The following is a 19,166-nucleotide window of genomic DNA, read 5'->3' on the forward strand; positions in this document are numbered from 1 at the left end:
GCAAGGCAGGAGACCCGTCGCTGAGGCAGGGATGGGGAGTCTGAGGACTCCGTAAGTAGTGAGGCAATACAGATGTCATCAGAGGGCACCGCAGCAACGTTCCCATGGTGGCCCCTTTAAGAGTCTAAGCACGCTGCGCACACATGCGTAAGGCTAGTCGATGGAAGTGGCGGCTGTTGGTGTCTTGTGCCATGTTGAGCAGCTGGCAATGTTCCTGCTGTGAAACGCTGCCGCCAGTGTTGGGGGTAAGTGAGGCGAGCCGCAGAATTTAACAATTCTTTTCAAATTCTCACTCAGTCTGTCTTATCAATGTTTTACATTTAACTTGCCAATGCTTATGCTTTTTCCTATTTTCTTCAGATGGATCCTTCCAATTTTTGAAGGAAGTTCTTTTGGCTAAAATACCCTCTTTCACCTCACCTTTTAACTAAGCCAGCAATTATTTGGCCTTCCTTCCACCTTTCTTAATGCATGGAAATCATATGGACTGCGCTTCTAAGATGGTATTTTTAAACAATGTCCACACCTGTTGTATACTCTTAACCTTGGTAACTGCACCTTTCAGTTTTTTTCTAATTATTTTCATTTTATAAGTCTCCCTTTTGAAAGTTTATTTCTAGAGCTTATTTTCCCCCTTCCAGGCATCAGTTCAATTTGATCATGTTATGATCAAGGGCGGATTGGCCTATCGGGGGATCGGGCATCCCCTGGTGGGCCGATCGCTCCAGTCACATGGTCTGCCGTGCGTGGCCATGACAGAGCCGCGCTCGGCAGACCACGTGATGTGTCTTGGGCGGCGAATACCCAGGCCGGTCCTACATCATGAATCCACCGCTGGTTATGATCACTACTGCCAAGAGGACCCACCACCATTACCTCTCTCACTAAATCCTATGCTCCACTAAGAATTAGATCTAAAATAGGTCTCGTTCTCATTGGTTCATGAACAATTGCTCCATGAAGCAGTCATTTATTCCATTCAGGAATTTTATCTCTCTAGCACGTCCTGTTGTTACATTTACCCAATCAATACTGAGGTAATTGAAATCTCCCATTAATTCTGTATTGCCAATTTGGTTAGCTTCCCCGATTTCTCATAGCATTTCATCGTCCTTCTTATCTACTAGGTGGATGGTAGTATACTCCTATTGCTATACTGTTCCCCAACACACATGGGATTTCTACCCATAAAGATTCTATTGTGCATTTATTTAGCCTCTTGCAGGATCTTTATCCTATTGGACTCTATGCCATCCCGAATATAAATTGCCACCCCATTCCCTATCATTACAGTAAAATTTGTACCCTGGTATAGCAATATCCCATTGGTTATCCTTCTCAGGTCTCTGAGATGCCAGTTGTGTCTACCTCTTCATTCAGTACTATACACTAACTCTCCCATCTTACTTCTTAAACTTCTGCATTGGCATACAGACATTTCAAAGTGTGTTTTTTGTTTGTATTAACAACCTGATTTTCAGTTGACAGGGATAATTTGGAATCTTTTAACTCAGGTGGTGCTTTACTTATAGGCACATGGAATTTTGCTTTTATTGGAACCTCTCTTTTGGGATGCCCTAACTCTCCGGTTTCATTAGTATCCTTCAAAGATACCTCCCTCCAAACCATGTGCTGCTGAGCGACTGTTGACTTTCTCCTTGTTCTAGTTTAAAAGTTGCTCTATCACCTTTTTAAAGGTTAGCGCCAGCAGTTTGGTTCCAGCCTGGTAACCTCATCCCTGCAATGCCTATAGAAATGCATGATTAAAAGTATATGAAATGGTGATGTACAAACATATTTTTGCAGGCATAAAGTGTTGGCATTAATGAAATAGCCCATTTTAGCAGGTAAAACAGAATTTTACCCCCGGAAATGGCTTTCATTATTTTCCTTTATGGGAGCACATTCACGGTGGAGGTGTACTGCAGCAACAAAAGTGCCTAGGGATGCTAAGATTACTTACTGGTCAGCACTAGACTCCACAGCCCCAACTGCCACTACTACCGCAGAACAGGAATGAAGGCAGCATGTAGCAGCCAATGACCACTGCATCAATTGCCCATGTCTCACTCATGAAGGGCCAGTGCTTCAATTAGGAAAACTAGGCTGTTGCCTAGAGTGCCAAGATTTTGAGGGTGGCAAACTCTTGCCAGCATGAGGGCCAGAGTGGTGTTGTACCCGAGCCAATATCACCAAAGTTAAGTTGGGGGGGATGGGGCAGGTGAAATGGCCAAAGGTTTGTCTAGGGCACCAAATATTTTGCACCAGCTCTAACATCATGCGGATGGGAGCTACCCCATGCTGGCAAGTCCCACAAGTACAGAAGACTTGGTAGGCATGGAGTTTGCCTATATCCCTTTTACTGCAACACTAGATTTCATGGGAAAAGGTGCTTTAACTCTGGCAATATAAAATATAGGAACCTGTCACAGCTTTTAGCGATAACGTGACTAAATCTAATTTATGAAAGTTGCTTTGCTGGTTAGCACAAAACGGAAAGCGAAAGAAAATATTTTTTCAGCTGAAACGGAACACTTATTTCAGTCTGTCAAACATGAGTGAAAATAAAGACAGTAGCTGCTGGAAATGATAATAGTACTAGTGGATAGTGCAGTCACCGAGATATAAAACAGAGGCAATTAATGTAAACACATGATTGTTACTTAACTAGCAACTCATATGCAATTCTCAAAATTCTTGGATGAAGCAAACTATGAAATTATAGGTAAGAATCTTGCAATGCCTGCTGGGGGTACTTCTTTGCTTTTGTCTTTCAGATTATTTTTTTTTAAGTAGTTTAGTAGCTATTTTCCCACGTGCAGAGAACCGGGATTGTTTGTAACAGGCAGCGCGCAGGACAGCCGAGGCTCTCAGGGCCCCCAGGTTCACACATCACATCGTATTAAAGCTTTTCAGTTCTGCAGGCGGGAGGAACGGAAGCTCAGAACTTACCGGCTGCCGTGTGCAAGGTTTCCCTGCTGCCCTCTTTTTCCCGACCTGCAGGTTTCTGCCAGTACTGCCCAGCTGTAGCAGCCGTAGAAGAATCACTTCCTGCTGTGAGGCCCTCAGCCCGGATTACTGCTGAGCGCTCGTGCTTGCGACTCCGGGCCGCCCCGAATGCTGGCTCCTAGTAGAAACCGGCGCTTGTGCCAGCGACTTTGAGCCAAGGTTGCTGCCCGACATGGGACAGGCCTGAGAGGCTGATCCAGTCCTGGTTTTGCTCCCTTTGCATTCAGGCACTTGCGCTGCTTTTCCTAGAGAAATTGGAATTAGGAATCCCTGGATGCCGGGTGCACAAAATCTGAACTGGAGTAGCCTCTCCGGGTTGGCTTACGTCAGGTGGCAAACATACAACCATGCGATTTGAAATAAAATACAAATTACTCAGGAAACAAAACCTATGTGCTTTTCTTTATGTATCATCAGCAGTAAATATTTGTGACTTGTATTTTATTTTACTAGTTGCTGATTTGATTGGGTCAAAAAAATAAAAGAAGTGTATACCTTAGTTTTGTTTTTTTTCAGCCACTTTGGCTCTGCTGCATCTGAAACTAGGTTTGACCTGTGCCGTGCTGTGCCTAGGGAGGGAAGTAGAAATGCCATCTCATCCCTACCCTCACTTAGATTGCCTTTACCCTCACTTAGATTGCCTTGAGCTGACCTTGTTTTTTGGTTGACTGAAAGGTTAAAATATTGCTTTCTAGACTTAAGGTTATGTGGTTTGTGAGGCTTCAAAAGTCAGTTGGGAGGGACTGTGAGGCTGGGGAAGGATTGAATAAAAAGGTTTTGGAGTATATTGTTTTCTTGCCTTAGGTAAAACAAATCTGCATCCCAAATCTTGGGTGTACAGTGGGAGCAAAGATTCTTAATTTTTATTATTTATAGTGTGACCCCCTCTTCCTAGGCACAGAATATATTCAGAGGAATGGTTACATAATGAATACAAAATCAAATTTAAGTTTTCTAGGATTTAAAACTTTTGCCCATGAAGTCATGCAGTAGGCAGTTTTTTTAAACCATTGTGTGGCTTGTAGACCTGTGGGTACTTTATACCTGCAATCAAAGCTTCAAAGAAAAACTCTCCAGGGATTTTCTCTTTGAAAAATTGGGACTGGTGCATGCTGCAGTACTTCCATATTCATGAATAAGCCAGAGTGCTAAACCATGTGCCAGGATTTCAAAGTGAAATCCTGGTGTATTGTCTACCAGCTCCACCAATTGCAGCCTAGGTAAAATGAACAACTGTACTGTGAAACAGTGCAGGTACTTTTGTTCAGCCAGGGGGGAAGCAGTTTTCACCTGGGTAAAATCATTTGAAAATTATTCACATGACCCCAGGTGATCCTGTCTTGACAGATGGGGGATCTTGTCTGCAGGTAATGGTGATGTAGCATTGAGGCTTATCGAATGACATTTCCCTTCTACTTCACCTCCCTCCAATCTCCTAAAAGAATATAAAGTTTAAGGAAGCTGGAAAAAAAAATGAAGTGCACTAAAAAACTGAAATGTGTATGAAATGTGGTTTTCATCACTAAGATACACTGGTGAGCTATAACAACAGGAAAACAATAGAAGCAGTATAGGTCATATTTCTGCTTTGTGAGTTTTAATTTTAAACAGGTACTATTTTTGTTATGCAGAAGAATAAAGAATACTTTAAAATAACTGATATATTTTTTTTTATGTAGCATGACTTTGAAAGTCTAGAAAATTATTTGTGTTATATATTGCTGTTTTATATGTTCTATGGTAGTTTGTTCTCCAAGCCCAAGCAGGATGGTAGTCCTCCCAATTGGGTGACATCATCAGATGGAGCCCAGCACGGAACTTTGATGTCAAAGTTTCTAGAACTCTCAAACATGCCCTACTGAGCATGTGCAGCTGTAGTTATCACCCTCCCCCCTAGTCAGAGTCCCTCCCTCTCATTTTTTCCACAGTGCGTGTGGTCGAGAAAGCCATGTGCTCATGGTATTCAGTTTTGCTCTCTTCTCACAGTTCTTGTAAGTGATTTTTTTCTAGAGCTGCAGTTGTTTCTTTCCTTTTTCTTAAGGTAGTTTTATTTCTTCTCATTTTCCTCTTTCCAACAACTGTCAGCCGGCCGCATGGTGAGCTTTCCTCTGTGCAGCCTGGCAGAGTCTGTTACTATCGTTAAAAAAAAAGAAGAAAAACTGCTTCTGCTGTTTTGTATCTGTGTCCTCGCCTTGCTCTATCTGCTTTTTTCCCTTTCCCCGGTGCTGACAGGGCTGACTTATGCAGACCATCGATAATCCGTGTAGGCCACTGAGCCTGGGGACTCGCCCGAGTTCTACACGGGCTGGAGTTCCATGTCGTTTCATCAATCAATCAGCATCGATGAATTCGGACAGTGGAAGGATCCAGGACCTTACCGTTCCGCTGGGGGGGAGAACTCATCATCCCCACATCCCAAGGAACTAATCTCCATGGGGAGGGAGCCCTGGATGATATAGCCTCCCCTCCTGCTTACCAGTTTTGACAGTGCAGTCTCCTTGGGAGAGAGGGTGAGCAGGAGCCCGGGCTAACAGCTTGCTGCTGCATCTCAGTGCCCACGCCTTGCCTTCACTCCAGCCTTGTTCCTGCTCCATCCGTGCTGGTACCAGCTCACCTCCCGCGGTGTGTCTTGGGGCTCCTCCCTGAGTAGGGCCATGGTTTAAGGGCTCACATTCCTCTCCAGATGGATCGTGCTTCCGAGCTCCTGACCAGGCCTGAGGGTGTGCTTTGTAACAGTACCCGAAGGCCATAAGCTCGGTCCCAATGAGCGCGCTCCGCAACACTCAGGTCATAACTGGAAGTCCTTTATAACTGCAGTTTTGATGAATGGACATTTATTTAACTTTTTGAACCAAATCAGTAAAATATTCTTTGAATACTCAGTCCTGTGTCCATCTCATCTGTCCCAAGTCAGCCGCACCTTATCAGAAAAACAGACACATGGCTTCCCCTCACAGAAAGGATTCACCCCTGGGGTTAGCACAAACAGGAGGGGATAAGCATTAGTAAAATGCAGTTCCAGTATAAAGTACTTTTGTGTGCTTGAAGAAATTGCCACTTTCAAGAAAAGGGTTACACAAATAAACATTGAGACTCTCTCCCAGAACCATCACAGCCCTATACAGTCCTGCTCCTATCCCTCTCATGACAGTATCACCAGGGCATACACAGCAGAGGGTACCCCTGGCTTCTGACTCCTGACTTCAAGTAGTTAATTTAAAACAACTCTGTTACAATTATCCCAATTCATTAGGATTGTAATCCTGCTCATCTCATTTGAGACTGGCACCTTAAGCGGCAAAATGCATCAAGAGAAGAAGTAAAAAAGTCCATGACTAGTGTAAACCTCTCCCCTATTGTGGGAGGGGCCACAAAAATAACTCCACCTCTCAGATGTGTGTTTAGGGACAAACACAAGTAATGCACCCACACAACCAGGGCCGGTGCAAGGGGATTGGGCGCCCTAGGCATCTTCAGCCTTGTGCCGTCCCCCTGTCGTGCTGCCCCCAGCTCCGCCCCCCGGTCACAGCCCTCACCCTCCCACCCCCCCCCCCCCCCAAAAGAAAACGTACAAAATACCTGGTGGTCTAGGTGGGGGCCCAGTAGCGATCTGCTGCTCCCGGGGCCTCGGCTGCCACTAACCAAAATGGTGCCGGTGGCCTTTAGCCCCTACCATGTGACAGGGGCAACCGGTGCCATTGGTTGGCCCCTGTCATATGGTAGGGGCTAAAGGCCACCGGCGCCATTTTGCTTAGTGGCAGCCGAGGCCCCGGGAGTGACAGATCGCTCCCGGGCTCTCCGCTGGACCACAAGGGGGGGCCTTGGGAGGGTGGCATGGTGAGGCAGGGGCTGGCAGAATTTTGAAAGGGCAGTTTTTGCCCTTTCAAAATTCTGCCGCCTGCCGTGGCGCCCCCTAAATCGCAGCGCCCTAGGCACAGGCCTAGCTCGCCTAGTAATTCCTCCGGCCCTGCACACAACTAAAGGGTCTCCCAGGGATGGGGAGGAGAGGCTGGAGCAGAGAATAGAACAATAAGTGATAATATAAAACCCACCTTATGTAACCACAGCAAATTTTGCATATAAAATCAATGCATGCACAGTTCCCAGTGCATTAGGATTCTTATTCTCTATAGCAAACACAGACAAATGGCATTATAATAAAAAAGAAAGAAGATTTTTTTAACATGGAAAAATGGGGAAAATCAGTTTGCAAGATATAAAAGAAAAATCACTAGCCCCTCTCTGTATCTCAGTTCAGTTAACGCGCAAAATATTTGACCTAAATTTTGGCCAGAATAATAACATAAATTCTCAATTAACTCTCACGTGAGTTCTGTTTGCCATTTCTTTAGGCAAGCTGCTCCACTTTGTGCTTGATAAAGCCGATGCAGATTCTTGAAATCCTGAGCTTAGTTCAACTGCAGTGTCCACTTGCTTCAGGAGATTGGAAGTCCTGGTTCTCACAAAAAAAAATAAAAATAAATAAATAAATAAATAAATAAATAAATAAATATATATATATATATATATATATATATATATATATATATATATATATATAATATATATATTCCCTCTCTGTATAAGATCGTGACAAATCTTCTGAATTTCCCTGCAACTAAGTCAGCCTGATACTGAATGTATGCAGATACTATTCTAAATACTGTTCTTCTAGCTATAAATGAAACAAAAGGTCAGAAAATTCTTGGAACTCACACTCTTTTTCCCTCACTACAAAATTAAAAAAATCACTGCTTTCTCTGCACTGCTATATAATTACTATTTTACAGACTATAGCTTCCCTCTGTCTGCAACTGCCCTTTCCGTTGTGGTAGCGGCCATGTGGCTGGGGGAGGAATCTCACCTCATTGCTATGTCCTTCTGTCCTTTCCTTGCTCTGCCTGTCTGACTATACACAAAAGACAACCTTTCTATTATACTTAATTAAAAAAGTTCATTAGCAATTGTTTCCCTGCTCCTCATTGGCTCTGGGCCAGGATTACATCCAAGTTCTGATTCCAAGAACTGCCATAGATCCATTCAACTCAAAGTTTTCCTTCTGCCAAAATATCCAATTAATCCCAGCAATTGTAGCCAGGTCCATTTGGTGTCACTGCAGTTCAAGGGATAACACCACTGGCTTCCGGGCGTATCAGCCCCCCTCCCCACACACACACACACACACACTTGTAGTGAAACCAGAGGGTAATTTAACATTTGTATGGGCAAGAAGAACTTCTGTAGGCTTCAAAGGAAAGCATTTGCATGGCTTCTCTCTGTCTGACCAACAAGGTTCTGCCATGTAATTCACAAGTCACCAGTTGCCTTTATCTAATATTTTTTACTTCAAACAGAGAGTGAAATGGGGTTCTTCCCTTTGCAATTTAATTTGCCATTGCTAGTCAGAGCAAACGCAATATCTTAAGCTTCTCCTTTACACTAGCATTAGCTTTCATAGTACACTGTTAGCCTGCATTTGGCCGCACGTTTTTGATGCGCTATTTTTACCCCTTATACAGTAAGGGGTAATAGCACATCGAAAACGCACGGCCAACCCCCCGAAACTAATAGCGCCCGCAACATGCAAATGCTTGTTGATAGCCCTATTAGTTATTCCTGCGCGATACAGAAAGTAAAATGTGCAGCCAAGCCGCACATTTTACTTTCAGAAATTAACACCTGCCCAAAGGCTGGCGATAATTTCGGCCGGCATCGGGAAAGTGTACAGAAAAGCAGTTAAAAACTGCTTTTCTCTACACCCTCCAACTTAATATCATAGCGATATTAAGTCGGAGGCCCCAAAAGTAAAAAAAAAAGTAAAAATTAAAAAAAATTAAAAAATCTGCCCACGGGTCGGAAGACAGACGCTTAATTTTGCCGGCGTCTGTTTTTCGAACCCGTAGCTGTCAGCGGGTTTGAGAACCGATGCCGGTAAAATTTAGCGTCGGCTGTCAAACCCGCTGACAGCCGCCTCTTCTGTCAAAAATGAGGCGCTAGGGATGCGCTAATGTCCCTAGCACCTCCTTTTACTGCGGACCTTCGTTTGCATAATTTTCTTTACTGGCTCGCGCACCCAGGAGAGTGGCCTGGGCACGCGCCGGAAGAGCAGACGCTCGCCCGCTCTCCCGCGAAGTTTTCTGTATCGCAAGTCAGGTATTTTTTAAATCCCTGCTTCTCTAAGCTTTCTGAGATGTCTGTTGTTTTTTTTCAGTAGAATTGGTTAGAGAAGAAAGGTTAAAAAAACAGGGCTGACTTAGTTTCCTAAATGTTCTCCAGTTTGTAGTCTGAGCTGCTTTTTCTGATATGAGTTGAGCTGCCTCTGGCAGAAATCAGCTTTCTGTGTTTTGCCAAGCACAAGATGGCTGCCAAGTTGACATACAAGAAGTGGAGGTGTGGCCATTCTAATCCATCCATTGAACCTTCTGTCAGGCAGGCTGCTTGTTATATAAGAAGCTTGCAGGCAGAGCCAGTGTGAACAAGAAGAAAGAGGTGAGTTGTGCTCATTAAATTATTTCGTTGCCTCTATGAATGTATCACATAGCATTTTTCTTGTCATGTGTATTTACATCGTTATGACAGGCTTTCCTTGTGTCTCGTGGCATCTCAGTCTCCTTGACACGCTGCCTGTGCTATCATGTAGGATGAATGAATTCTAGTCAGCTGCAGGTTTTGCACTGGGCTCTATATTATTCTACTACACTGCTGGTCTGCAGCATTGGTGTAGATATTTAGCGCCTGATTCATCAACGTCTTTTCCCATAGACACAGAAATACATGTTACACACTCTTCACATGCCACAGAGCATTTAACATTTTGCTCATGAAATTTAAACTCCAGTTGGCACAGAAACATTAGGGGTCCTGACAATTAGGATGCTTGGGGGCCTATGTATTAAAACACAGATCCTCATAGACCCATGCAAAAGAGGAAGCTGATGTGATATTAAGCATAGCTTCTCCTGCCTGCCAGGATGTAGGGAGGATAGGAGGAGGGGGAGGCCCAAGTCGGGGTTTGTTTCTACTGTGGTAAGACAGGTTGGAAGGGGCAGTGGGAGAGCAGGACTTGGCCACACATAGCGTTCCCCTCACCTCTGGCTCTGCAGGGGCCGCAATTATGTTATGGGTTTATCCTCTTGCCTTGCTAGACCCCCACCTGTGATGTCACATGCCAGAAATAAATGGGCAAACAAACTCATAACGGCATGTTTTCCTGTCATAAAATGAGCTATAAAAATCATACATACCCCAGATTTCATGCTACGGAGCCAAATCACGAAGACTTTTCCCTCCAATGTTCAATATTAAAATGTCAGTATTCATGCTGAATACACATAAACAATGCTTAAATTGAAAACCTGTTTTCTGTTCAACCGTTTTCTTTAGGGATTTAAATTCATCTGTTGTCTCCATCTTGTTTTTTTTGTAGATGACAATAGGAGTTTTGTGTCTGTGATTTGTTTTCACTTTTTCTCCTTTTGCTAATGTGCATTTGATCCTAGGCAAACACCTTTCCCCTTTTGTATGCCTCCCTGTCCCAGAATCCTGTTGTCAGCGATGTTATAAACAAGAGCGTATTCCATTCAAGAAGGCAGGAGGGAGTAATAATACAAAGCCACAATACGATTTATGAGTGAGTATTCTATAATGCAATGCCCTTTATAACTTTATCTTGCACAAAAGTATCTCCATCTCTGTAATCTGCTTCCAGACCTCCGACCTCCTGCAGCCAGCTGTAGGACTGAGAATTTAAAGGCACAGTGTTACTAAATCATAGGTATCACGGAGGTACAACAATCTCTGTAATGTTTAATAGGCCATCAGCAGTTTGTGACAGTACTGATAAAGGACAAGAGATAATTGTTACCTGAAAACAAGAGTTTTCTTTCCTGAGGAAATGGATGTCTGTTTTAGATAATTTTCACACCTGTGGTAGCTCTACACACCTTCCTTCTCATCTCCAAAGTCAGCCATTGTGTCTGGAATTAATTCTTGTTTCTACCACTGTATTCATGATATAAAGTCAAAAAGGCTCATGCTGAACTGGAATGCCATGTAGGGTTTTTCACTTTTGGTAATGGCATCTAATCATGCACTGTCATTATTGGTTTATAAATATCAGTTGTATTTTGTTATTAAGCATGTATAAACTAATAATAATATGAGGAGCAACTAAGCCACCCACAAAAAAATACGAAACTAAACCAACAAAAGTGGAAGCAAATAGAGAAACATCAACAGTTAAACAGAAAACTATTATCAGAATTCTTGTGCCCAATAGCATAGCCTAAAGATGGCTATCCTGCATACTTCACTAGAAAGCCGTCGTAATGACTTTAAAGGGCAATGGACCAATCTTTTACCAGATACATTTTAAAAATGTTACTTTTTCATACATTTTTTTTGTGTATACATAAAAGTCTTCCATGTAATTATTTAAACAACTGACATGTAAAGTAAATCAATTTAATAGAATATCTTAAACAGAGGACAAATATGCTGTCACTGAAAAGTGGAGAGACGTTCCAAATTCCCAGGAGCGTTTGACACGGACAGTATCGCTTAAACCTGCATCAGAGGTTCCTTGTGAGCAGTAAGGCAAACAACAAAGTTGTAACCAAAAGGTTGTGCATCATGCACCATGTTTTCCATAAAACAATCATACGATATAGAAATGCAACTTGGCAGCTCAAAGCAAAACATATCACCAACAAGAGCCCCAGACAAAATTAAAAAAAAACACCTTAGATTCCCAATATGACTTATGATCAAAAGGATGGGTATCAGCAAACTGGATACAAGAGACCAGAAAATGTTTATCCAAAGTCTTTGCTCAATATACACAGTTCATGCCCTATTACCCTTTTTTAAAAATAAATTTATATGCAATTAAAAACTATAACCTCTAAAACACATAGTTTTTGAAAGCTAATCATTGCACCATACATCCTGTACATCATTCTTTGCGCTTATGATAAAGCTTATGTAGACAAAAAATCCTGGAAGATTGGGGTGAGAATGATTGAGCACCACAGCTGCCTTAAGAACTAACGAATGGTAGCGCCGATGGAGGTTCATTGTTTACAGTTCCAGCACACATTTGATGACCTCTGCTTTGGAGTAATTGAGAAATCATTGTTGGATTGGTGTGGTGGCAATCTCACACATGCCTTCTACAAAGAGAATAATTTTGGATGCACCACTTGGAAACAATAGTTTCTAAAGGTCTTAGTTCTGAATCTGATCTGTCAATTTTTTAATAAAAGTATTTGTTGTGTACTAGGTATTTGTAAACCGTGGAGACAGAATTATTTTCTGTGCAGCGGTACAGAAAAACTGTATAAATAAATAAATAATTATACGTTGTTGTGGTTTGTTTATATATTTTTTATTTGGCAGCTGTCAGTACTAATGAAGCTTGGCATTATGCACCATGATGACTTTATTTTACGCCATACAAGAAAAAGGGATGTTTATAAGTAGTCTCTGTTTGGAATGACAGGATGAGATGTTAGCATCCGAAATTCAACACTGCTCAAGTTTGGTATTTACTCCTGAAGCAGTTAGTGGTTAACGAAAAGCCAGCTGATGTTAGGTTATACTGCAATTACTGGCGTTCAAAAACTATGGGGTAGATTTAATAAAAAAGCACGCATGCGTACTTTTGTTCGCGCACCAGGCGCAAACAAAAGTACGCCGGATTTCAATAGATATGCACGTAGCCACGCGTATCTGTTAACATCCGGGGTCAATGCGCGCAAGGCTGCCCAAAATCGGCAGCCTGCAAACGCCGAGCCGCGCAGCCTGCCTCCGTTCCTCCGAGACCGCTCCGAAATCGGAGCGGCCTCGGAGGGAACTTTCCTTCCACCCCCCGCACCTTCCCCTCCCTTCCCCTACCTAACCCACCCCCCCAGCCCTATCTAAACCCCTCCCTACCTTTGTTTTAAAAGTTACGCCTGCCAGAGGTGGCCGGCACGCGATTCCCTGGCCCGGGAGCTGTTTCGGAGGCCTCGGCCATGCCCCCGAATGACGCACCAACCACGACACACCCCCAACACGCCCCCAATGACGCGCTGGCCATGACACGCCCCCGACACGCCCCTCCCCAGGAAAGTCCCAGGACTTACGCGCGTCCCGGGGCTTTACACGTGCCAGCAGCCTATGCAAGATAGGCTCGGCGCGAGCAGGGGGGGTTTGGGGTAGGTTTTCGGGGGGTATGCGCGTAACCTACGCGCATACCCCTTTGAAAATCTGCTCCTATGTGTTTTAGAGATTATAATTTTTAATTACATGTAAAATTATCAAAAAGAGTAACAGGAGATGAACTGTGGATATTGAGCAGACTTTCTCTGATACATGATCAAGAAGACAGATGAAAACATGTTTCCTAGTCTCATGTCCGGCTTGCTGATGCCCATCCTTTTGATCATAAGTCATATTGGGAATCTAAGGTGTTTTTTTAATAAATTTTATCTGTTACTTTTTGGTGATATATTTCATAAAACAATTACATAATAGCATTCTAGTAGACATTCTGTCTCACAGTTCCATCAGCTCACAAAATGGCTACAAAACCCCACCTTCATGTATATGGCTTCACTGATTGGATCATTCAGTCACGCAATCTTAGATTCAAAGCTATATAGCAAAACAAACACAGGGGGGAAAAACACTAGGTTTCACGACAATAAGTGCCACTCAAGCTCATTATAAAGATCTTTAGGAGTAAGAGTATCCAAGCAATAGAACTATCCTTCTTGTTTCAACAATGTTAAATCATGATTACCCCCTCCAGTGTTCACTTTAGGAACATCTAGAACAGAAAATCTCGAACTATTGAGTTCATGACAATAATTCTGCCAATAAAAAACCAGGGAAGCTTCATCGCGTCGGCATCAAATACAACTTAGATGTTTAATGACACAGATTCTTACTTTCTGTTTAGTTTTACCCACATAAAAAAGCAGGAAGAGACACCATAATAAATAACTCACCCCAGAGGAGTCACACAAGGTTTTGTAGGCCCCGCGCAAGTCCAGTTTTATAAAGACTCTTGCGCCTTGAAGTCTATCAAGAAGTTCTGGAATTAACGGGAGTGGGTAGCGGTCCCGCTTAGTAATAGCATCGAGTCCTCGGTAGTCGATACACGGCCTCAAGGAGCCGTCTTTCTTACTAACAAAGAAGAATCCCGCCCCGGCGGGCGACTTTGACGGGCAGATGAAGACCTTGGCCAGGTTATCTGTTATATAATTAGACATTGCCCGGGTTTCGGGCAATGACAAGGGGTACACTCTACCCCGAGGAGGCATGGTTCCAGGTAGCAAGTCAATAGCGCAGTCATACGGGCCGTGCTGCGGGAGGATCTCCGCCTTTGTCTTCGAAAAGACATCCGTGTAGTCCTTGTACGGCGCTGGAGGACCCAGTGCGGAGTGCGGAAGCAGGAGTGCTGGAGGTTTAGGCACCTTCATACAGTGCGAGAGGCAGTAGGGACTCCATCTGGTAATCTGCAGAGTGTCCCAACGAATCGTAGGCGAGTGCTTCTGGAGCCACGGCAGTCCTAACACCACGGGGTGGACAGCCTTCTTCAAAACCAGAAAGGCTATCTCCTCCATATGGATTGCCCCAGTGCGGACAGTGATGGGAGCCGTGGACAACAAAATTCGACCTGGCAGGAGCGTCCCCTGGATGGAGATAATCTGAAGCGGAACTTCACGTCTCTGCGTAAGAATCCGCAGTTGGGAGACCAAGTCTTCCTGGATAAAGTTACCCCCAGCTCCGGAATCCAGGAATGCGAGGGTTTCCAAGGACCCTCCAGGGAATTCCAAGGTAATGGGCAAGGTGCACTGAGGAGTGGTGGCACAACCTAGGAGGAGCTCCTCTCGACCTCCTAGGTTCTGGAGTTTCCCGCACACTCCTGGCAGCGTGCCAAAAAATGGCCTTTCTGCACGCAATACAGGCACAGGCCCAACGAACGACGACGTTGTCTCTCCTCAATGGAGAGGGGAGCACGCCCCAACTGCATAGGTTCAGAGGCAGGGACATCAGAATGGGAGGGCTTTGAAGAGGGTGGTGGACGTGAAGAACCAAGAGGTGGACTGTTCTTCGTGGAATGAGACTCTCGCACTCTCTGTTGCAGGCGGCGGTCGATCCAAGCAGCCATGTCAATGAGGGCATTGAGATCCTCTGGGAGGTCACGGGCGGCGATCTCATCCTTAATGCGCCCAGACAACCCCTCCAAGAAGATAGCCTTAAGGCTACCGTCCTGCCAACCCACATCCTGGGCAAGAGTCCTAAATTCCATAGCATAGTCCACCAGGGGGCGAGACCCTTGGCGAAGCTGTAGCAGATCAGACATGGCAGTGGCCTGGCGGGCCGGCTTGTCAAAAGCTTGGCGGAAGTTGGAGACAAACTGCTGTAAATCCTCCAATGAGGAATCGTTATGCTCCCAAAGGGGGGAGGCCCATATCAAAGCCTTCCCATCAAGCAGGGAGAGTATAAATACCACCTTAACAGAGTCCGTGGGAAACTGCCGGGGCAAGAGGGAGAACCGTATAAAACACTGGTTCAGGAACCCTCGGCAGGTCCTGGAATCTCCAGCGTAGCGAGAGGGTGCCGGAAGCTGAGTCACTGGTAAAGCTGCATCCTCGGGTATCGGGCCTACAGCAGGCAAGGACCGAGTATCCCTGGCATCCATTCGGGCAGCAAGTTGCCCAACGGAGCCGGCAAGGACATCCAGGTCTTGCTGTTGTTGGTGTAGCTGCAGAGCCAACCCAGGAAGATCCTGGGGTCCTGGTACCTCAGCCGAGTCCATGGCCTTGCAATCTGTTGTGAGAAAGGTGTTTTAGTGGACCCTTGGGCCGGCCTGTGGGAGACTGGAGGAAGATGGACTATAGTCTCTTCTAGGGACAGGCCGGGAGGCGGATACCAGGCAGGAGGTGGACGACGAGCTTCACCCTGGAAGCCAGTACTCCCCTGGGAGGAGCCTGTAGGAGCCCAGCCGCTGGGACTTAGGAGGTTCACCCTGGAAGCTGGTACTCCCCCAGGAGGAGCCCATAGGAGCCCAGCCGCTGGGACTTAGGCGATCGGAGTCTGGATCCAACACAGGGCGGATACTGGAACTGGACTGGAACTGAAGCAAGATAGGTTACTGGAACCGGACTGGAGCTGAAGCAAGACAGGTACTGGAACCGGACTGGAACTGAAGCAAGACAGGTTACTGGAACCGGACTGGAACTGAAGCAAGACAGGTTACTGGAAGCAAGCAGGAACAGAGGCAAGACTCGAGAGCCAGAGTGCAGCGAGTCTCAGGCAGGAACGGAGTTGCTTGGGCAAGCACACTCCGGGGCTCAGAGCAACTGAGAACCGCAAGGAACCCTGTTGCAAGGCAAAGTTCTGGGATCCGCGGCGGCCTATGTAAGGCCGCCGCGTCTGACGTCACACATGAGACGGAGTCTTCGGTGGCAGGAAAAGGCCTTCATAAGCGCGGCTCTTGCGCGCGCGTGCGTGCGCCTAGGAAGGAGGCGTCCCAGAGGGACTTCTCGGCGGCATCCCTCCCGCAGGAACGATGTGGAACAGGCCATTTACTCCCCAATACGGAACGGGACCATGGAGGTAAGGGCCGGGTCGTGACACTCGCGACCGGGACCATAACACTTACAAGCGAGCATTATATGCTAACCGAGATAATTTACTGTTACAGAATTCTCCTTCCAGAATGATATGTACTATTCCTCATTCTACTAAAGCTACTGATGCAAAAAAAATTGTTTTAAAGCATTGGTACATATTATCCTCCATGGATATTTTTCATCAATGTCACATTTTTGCAATTAAGAGACGTCAATCTTTATGGGAAAAATTGAAGGGTAATACCCATATAGATTATAATCAGAATCGGGGACAGATACCATGTGGTTCATGTTCGGTATGCCCGCATGTCTTACAATGCACTGAGTTTCAACAACCGAATTCCAACCGAATATATAAATTACCCGAACTGTTTACCTGCAACAGCAGTGGAGTAATATATGTAATAAAGTGCCCATGTGAATTATTCTATATTGGCCAGACAAGTAGATCTATTAAATCTTGTATCATCGAACACCGTAGTAGGGTGAAAGCATTAAAGGAACATGCTCCATTGGTCGACCAATGGACTGAATTCAATCACTCTTTGGGAAGATATTAAATTTTTTGTTATAAAGAAATTATATCTTAGAAATGGAGGAGATTTGTCAGCATCATTATGTAAAGTAGAACAGCGATTTATTTTTAATTGGTCTACCTCTGCGCCTAAAGGGCTTAATAGCCCGATTGAATGGAATGCACTTATGTGAACAGCGAAGTTCATTCAGGCTTTTGGTGAATGAATAATTGGTTCGTCTAGAAAAGTGAAATCTCAGGTGTGTATCCGCGCTCATTGACCGGCTTATATATATTGTTGTTGATTGAAGGCACGTCATCGTGTCTTTTGAATTTTGAGGAGAACGTCAATTCCGGATGAACGTGAGTGTTAACGGGTGGATGACAGCTTGGTCTAACTTTGTAAGGGATATACTGTTTTCTTACGGTTCATATATGTTTGCTTTTTAGATGTTGAATAAATAGTTTTGGAATCTGAGGAGTACGTTGGTTCCGGGTGAACGTAAGTGCTAATGGGATACTTGGTGTAGCACATTTTTTCTTTGTGCCACGTTCGTTTGTTTCCTGCTATTTGTATGGTTATTATTATGCTTTTCAGATGCCGGACCAATGGTTTGAAAAAATTTATTAAAGAGAAACCTCGAGACAGCTAATCGTTTGGAAATGTGTTAAAAACTACCCTGGAGCCTTGTGCTCTTAAAACGCTCAATATTTTTGTTGGCAAAAGATTCTCAGGTACTTGTGGTGATTTCAGCAAACCCAATACTTGGGTTTGCTGAAATGGTATAAGATGGTATGTATCTGATGAAATAGTAATTTTTTATAATGTTTACATTATAGAAATTATGTGCAGCAATTTGATGTTTGAAGCAGCAATTTGATGTTTGAAGAATGCTGAACCACTTTGGAAGTTATGTGGAGTAATTTGATATTGGAAGAAGGCTGCAGATATCATAACGTATTGAATGAAGTTTTTCGAGTGGGCTGTTGAGATCTGCTCTTTGAAGAATTTATCGAAGTGCTGCAATTTGTCCCTGAAGAAGCCCTTTTTCAATAGGGTGAAACAAAGTTCTTTGTTGGACGTGAATCTATATAAAAGTATTTGAATTTATTAATAGTAAAAGAACATCTTGTTAAATAATTTAACAGTGCAACAAGCTTAATAGAGCAATATAACATTATTGTATGAGGTATATAGATTTAAAACATGTTCATTGGATTTTATATGATATGAGTGGTGGATGTACGGGTGTGAGTGTGTTAGATAGCTTTTAAATGTCTAGATAGGTGGAACATATATAATTATATAATAAGTGTTGAAATTACATAAATATAGTTCTTCTCTTGGTGTGTGTCGAAACCAAAATGAGAGCATTTATATTCGGACAGTATATCTGAAATCATAATCTACCTGTTTATAATCTGCATAACTGTAGAGTAGTACAAATACTGCTCCTTGTAACTCTTGCTGCTGTTCAAGGCTGCTTACGCCCTACTGATGTCACAATGCTAGCCCCTCCCACTCAGCAAGGAATCCTGCCTCCAGCAAAAACCGAACTCTTTAGGTCTGATGCAACATGCGTCCAACTTGGACGTACGTTTTTGAATGCGCGCTCAATCTAACATTCTAATGAGCTGGCGCGCTAAAAGGGACTCGCAATGGATAATTTGCACGTACATGCCATCAAGCGCCTAGGAGAAGTGGTTGTGCAAAGTAAGGAAAATGGATGCTTAATTAGTGAGCGTCCGTTTTCCTAACCCCTGTACAGCAATTTAGTATCGCAACAATATTAAGTAGGAGGAACCACAAAAAAACTATTTTTTGGTCTTCTGGGCATGGCTTTAGGTGCCTTAAAACTTTACTCCAGCTCTGGGCTGATGTTAATTTTTGAGCGTTGCATGTCACACTCATTTTTTTTTTTTTTAGGTCGGGGGTTCTAGCTAATAACCTCATCAACATGGCATTTGCATGTGATGAGCACTATTAGCTACGCGCTAGTATAGATGCTCATTTTGGA

The 19,166-nt window shown here is 44.1% G+C and overlaps 2 protein-coding genes across 6 annotated transcripts in view; one reads left to right on the top strand and one right to left on the bottom strand.

The window, feature by feature from the left end:
* LOC115084556 (cytochrome c oxidase assembly factor 1 homolog) overlaps positions 1 to 3,274 on the bottom strand; it is a 157,300-nt gene extending 154,026 nt beyond the window's left edge. For 2 of the 3 annotated variants that reach the window (XM_029589560.1, XM_029589558.1), the window contains exon 1: positions 2,953 to 3,274. The gene's annotated coding sequence lies outside the window, so the exon portion shown is untranslated. The remainder of the gene's footprint in view (positions 1 to 2,952) is intronic. The other variant, XM_029589557.1, reaches the window with a different exon arrangement.
* Positions 1 to 19,166, top strand: part of BLVRA (biliverdin reductase A) — an 87,256-nt gene that overhangs the window by 2,381 nt on the left and 65,709 nt on the right. The window contains exons 1-2 of one of the 3 annotated variants that reach the window (XM_029589552.1): positions 9,327 to 9,498; positions 10,509 to 10,639. The gene's annotated coding sequence lies outside the window, so the exon portion shown is untranslated. Of the gene's footprint in view, positions 1 to 9,326; positions 9,499 to 10,508; positions 10,640 to 19,166 lie in introns of those variants that run through there. The other 2 variants (XM_029589555.1, XM_029589554.1) reach the window with 2 other exon arrangements.

Source organism: Rhinatrema bivittatum, chromosome 2, assembly GCF_901001135.1.
Source record: "Rhinatrema bivittatum chromosome 2, aRhiBiv1.1, whole genome shotgun sequence".
Taxonomy (NCBI): Eukaryota; Metazoa; Chordata; class Amphibia; order Gymnophiona; family Rhinatrematidae; genus Rhinatrema; species Rhinatrema bivittatum.